At 55.1% G+C, this 5,000-nt stretch overlaps 1 non-coding gene across 1 annotated transcript; it reads right to left on the bottom strand.

Moving 5' to 3' along the window:
• Nucleotides 1-348: 348 nt before the first annotated feature.
• Nucleotides 349-2,258, bottom strand: LOC124587622. The gene has a single exon (XR_006975535.1). It is a non-coding gene; the product is annotated as a small subunit ribosomal RNA (ribosomal RNA).
• Nucleotides 2,259-5,000: the final 2,742 nt, after the last annotated feature.

Raw genomic sequence — 5,000 nt, 5'->3', positions numbered from 1 at the left:
TTTTCTTAGTTTACACTGTCTCTTTCAAGACAGTTGCATAGGCGGGACGTAGGCGTGTGGCGGCCCCTGTTCAAGCGTTCTGTGTCCAACGGCCTCACGGCCGATGGGCGTCGTACGGCTCCACACCGGAGCGGACAGGCAGTCGGGCGAAAGTCATTCAAAACCGGCGCCAGGCGCCAGGTGCCGCAGGCCAGCCGCTCCAGCGCTTCAGCGCTCGTACCACACAACATTGGCGTTAGTTTTGAGAAGCACGCGTGGTTCCGCACGCGGCGCACGGCTACTGCGAGCCGTACAGGTAGCGTGTTGCGCGACACGACACGCACATCGAAAGACATGCAGTCTAGTCGGTAATGATCCTTCCGCAGGTTCACCTACGGAAACCTTGTTACGACTTTTACTTCCTCTAAATGATCAAGTTTGGTCATCTTTCCGGTAGCATCGGCAACGACAGAGTCAATGCCGCGTACCAGTCCGAAGACCTCACTAAATCATTCAATCGGTAGTAGCGACGGGCGGTGTGTACAAAGGGCAGGGACGTAATCAACGCGAGCTTATGACTCGCGCTTACTGGGAATTCCTCGTTCATGGGGAACAATTGCAAGCCCCAATCCCTAGCACGAAGGAGGTTCAGCGGGTTACCCCGACCTTTCGGCCTAGGAAGACACGCTGATTCCTTCAGTGTAGCGCGCGTGCGGCCCAGAACATCTAAGGGCATCACAGACCTGTTATTGCTCAATCTCGTGCGGCTAGAAGCCGCCTGTCCCTCTAAGAAGAAAAGTAATCGCTGACAGCACGAAGGATGTCACGCGACTAGTTAGCAGGCTAGAGTCTCGTTCGTTATCGGAATTAACCAGACAAATCGCTCCACCAACTAAGAACGGCCATGCACCACCACCCACCGAATCAAGAAAGAGCTATCAATCTGTCAATCCTTCCGGTGTCCGGGCCTGGTGAGGTTTCCCGTGTTGAGTCAAATTAAGCCGCAGGCTCCACTCCTGGTGGTGCCCTTCCGTCAATTCCTTTAAGTTTCAGCTTTGCAACCATACTTCCCCCGGAACCCAAAAGCTTTGGTTTCCCGGAGGCTGCCCGCCGAGTCATCGGAGGAACTGCGGCGGATCGCTGGCTGGCATCGTTTATGGTTAGAACTAGGGCGGTATCTGATCGCCTTCGAACCTCTAACTTTCGTTCTTGATTAATGAAAACATACTTGGCAAATGCTTTCGCTTCTGTTCGTCTTGCGACGATCCAAGAATTTCACCTCTAACGTCGCAATACGAATGCCCCCGCCTGTCCCTATTAATCATTACCTCGGGTTCCGAAAACCAACAAAATAGAACCGAGGTCCTATTCCATTATTCCATGCACACAGTATTCAGGCGGGCTTGCCTGCTTTAAGCACTCTAATTTGTTCAAAGTAAACGTGCCGGCCCACCGAGACACTCACTCAAGAGCACCCTGGTAGGATTGCAACGGGGTCCGCCTCGGGACGCACGAGCACGCACGAGGCGCGTCGCACGCCTTCAGCTCGCCCCACCGGCAGGACGTCCCACGATACATGCCAGTTAAACACCGACGGGCGGTGAACCAACAGCGTGGGACACAAATCCAACTACGAGCTTTTTAACCGCAACAACTTTAATATACGCTATTGGAGCTGGAATTACCGCGGCTGCTGGCACCAGACTTGCCCTCCAATAGATACTCGTTAAAGGATTTAAAGTGTACTCATTCCGATTACGGGGCCTCGGATGAGTCCCGTATCGTTATTTTTCGTCACTACCTCCCCGTGCCGGGAGTGGGTAATTTGCGCGCCTGCTGCCTTCCTTGGATGTGGTAGCCGTTTCTCAGGCTCCCTCTCCGGAATCGAACCCTGATTCCCCGTTACCCGTTACAACCATGGTAGGCGCAGAACCTACCATCGACAGTTGATAAGGCAGACATTTGAAAGATGCGTCGCCGGTACGAGGACCGTGCGATCAGCCCAAAGTTATTCAGAGTCACCAAGGCAAACGGACCGGACGAGCCGACCGATTGGTTTTGATCTAATAAAAGCGTCCCTTCCATCTCTGGTCGGGACTCTGTTTGCATGTATTAGCTCTAGAATTACCACAGTTATCCAAGTAACGTGGGTACGATCTAAGGAACCATAACTGATTTAATGAGCCATTCGCGGTTTCACCTTAATGCGGCTTGTACTGAGACATGCATGGCTTAATCTTTGAGACAAGCATATGACTACTGGCAGGATCAACCAGGGAGCTGCGTCAACTAGAGCTGAGCAGCCGGCCGCCCGGGAGTGTGTCCCGGGGGCCCGCGCGAACACGCAAGCGTCCGCTCAATTATTCTGCAAACAGGAGGAGGCTGAGCTCCCCTGCACAATACACCTCGAAACCCTCTCAGGTCCCGGCGGCGCGCAGCGCCGTCCTAAGTACTTGGTCGGGTTCGAGAGAGGCGCAATCGCCCGGAGTTTGGCGAGTAGACGCTTTAGGTGCGACCACCCGTGCTCCCAACTGAGCTTGCCGCTGCCGACAGAGGCCCGGGAGCGTGCTGTCGTGGCATTGCCGGCGGGAGACAACACGCGCCACCTACGGTGGCCGGCAGCTCCAACGCCAGCGCCACAGAAGGACAAAAGCCCCACTTGGGTGCCGAAGCGAACTCTCCCAGCACAGCGCACGCGCCAACACGTCCGCACAGCTGCGATACAATCCACCTGCGAGAACCGCAGAGGCGACCGAGCAGCAGACGGCGTCGCGGCGCCGAGCGCCGGGCGGCGGCGCATCCTCAGCGCACACAGTCCTCAATCGGACCAGCACACTGCAGATGTCCACCGCGCTTCGCACCGGGCCCGCGAGGACCTACTTTGGCCGCACGGCGCCGCGTGCAGGGTGCGCCGGCGCGCAGCTGCGCCGCCTGCCGCCTCCGTCGGCCGGCGCGCCTGCCACTGGCCGCCCCCACCAGCCGGCTGTAGCGCGTGCGCCCACGCACCGCGCGGCCAGCACGCCGGAAGGCCCCCCCTCACCGGCCGGGGACGGTCCCACCCAGCCACCGCCGCGTATCGCTTCACACCCACATGCCATTCACGTTCGTGGGCATGGTGGGTATCGCTGAAACAACCGGTTGGTAGCTCAACCGATCGTCGCCATCACTGATTCACCTCTAGCGAGAACAACCGCACCACAACGGTTTACCAGTTCTTCATTTGCGTAACGTCACCAGCAAACGTAGACGTCCATCGCCATTTGCAAATTCAACGATTGTTGCATGCCTGTGTCAGGTGTCACGACACACTATGTCTGCCCACATACACGCAACAACATGTGCACGCTTCGCGAACACGTGGAAGGTGGCCCCCGTACGTATGCGATGTCCATTGCGCGAACGACTGTCAACCGGCCTCTGTCGCATGTCGCAGATGTGGAACGCAGTGCACCATGCTATCACGGTGTGTGAGAAGAGACGACTACGTCTGACAACACGCGCCACTACATCAACAGACGGCTCATGCTGATCGCCATCCACGGCATACCATACTGCAATCCAGCTCTTATAGGGAGACGACACGTAGCTGAGTGCACAATATTTGGACCGTATGGTTCGCCGTTGTTGGCGCAGTCGTGGTACGGTCACACATGTACCACGATGTATCATTCAGTACATGAGGACCAATGTGCGGTACAGTGTGTGATTTGGACGTACAACATCAGCGGACAGTTGCCACAAGCCGTACCACAACGTAGGCTGTGCTTCGCCATGCGAATGCCAATGAACAACTGCGAAGGGCATTGAGCATGTACGTCCTGCCGCCATCCGCATTACAGTGTATAGCTGCAAGGTGTTTAACATGAAGCGATACTCTGGGGACCGGGCAGTGCGAGTAGCAAACTATATTGCGGGGGTTGCAGTTAGGCAACACTACACTAATTTAACGCGTCGTATGACAATTACAGAGCAGGTTAAGGCCCAACGTGTGTTGGGTTAAGGCCCAACGTGTGTTGGGTTAAGGCCCAACGTGTGTTGGGTTAAGGCCCAACGTGTGTTGGGTTAAGGCCCAACGTGTGTTGGGTTAAGGCCCAACGTGTGTTGGGTTAAGGCCCAACGTGTGTTGGGTTAAGGCCCAACGTGTGTTGGGTTAAGGCCCAACGTGTGTTGGGTTAAGGCCCAACGTGTGTTGGGTTAAGGCCCAACGTGTGTTGGGTTAAGGCCCAACGTGTGTTGGGTTAAGGCCCAACGTGTGTTGGGTTAAGGCCCAACGTGTGTTGGGTTAAGGCCCAACGTGTGTTGGGTTAAGGCCCAACGTGTGTTGGGTTAAGGCCCAACGTGTGTTGGGTTAAGGCCCAACGTGTGTTGGGTTAAGGCCCAACGTGTGTTGGGTTAAGGCCCAACGTGTGTTGGGTTAAGGCCCAACGTGTGTTGGGTTAAGGCCCAACGTGTGTTGGGTTAAGGCCCAACGTGTGTTGGGTTAAGGCCCAACGTGTGTTGGGTTAAGGCCCAACGTGTGTTGGGTTAAGGCCCAACGTGTGTTGGGTTAAGGCGCAACATAGGTTAGGTTAAGGCGCAACATAGGTTAGGTTAAGGCGCAACATAGGTTAGGTTAAGGCGCAACATAGGTTAGGTTAAGGCGCAACATAGGTTAGGTTAAGGCGCAACATAGGTTAGGTTACGGCGCAACATAGGTTAGGTTAAGGCGCAACATAGGTTAGGTTAAGGCGCAACATAGGTTAGGTTACGGCGCAACATAGGTTAGGTTAAGGCGCAACATAGGTTAGGTTAAGGCGCAACATAGGTTAGGTTAAGGCGCAACATAGGTTAGGTTAAGGCGCAACATAGGTTAGGTTAAGGCGCAACATAGGTTAGGTTAAGGCGCAACATAGGTTAGGTTAAGGCGCAACATAGGTTAGGTTAAGGCGCAACATAGGTTAGGTTACGGCGCAACATAGGTTAGGTTAAGGCGCAACATAGGTTAGGTTAAGGCGCAACATAGGTTAGGTTAAGGCGCAACA

The sequence above is a fragment of the Schistocerca americana genome, unplaced genomic scaffold, assembly GCF_021461395.2.
Source record: "Schistocerca americana isolate TAMUIC-IGC-003095 unplaced genomic scaffold, iqSchAmer2.1 HiC_scaffold_607, whole genome shotgun sequence".
Lineage (NCBI taxonomy): Eukaryota > Metazoa > Arthropoda > Insecta > Orthoptera > Acrididae > Schistocerca > Schistocerca americana.
Note: the sequence above shows the minus strand (reverse complement) of the source record. Positions and strands in the feature narration are given on the sequence as shown.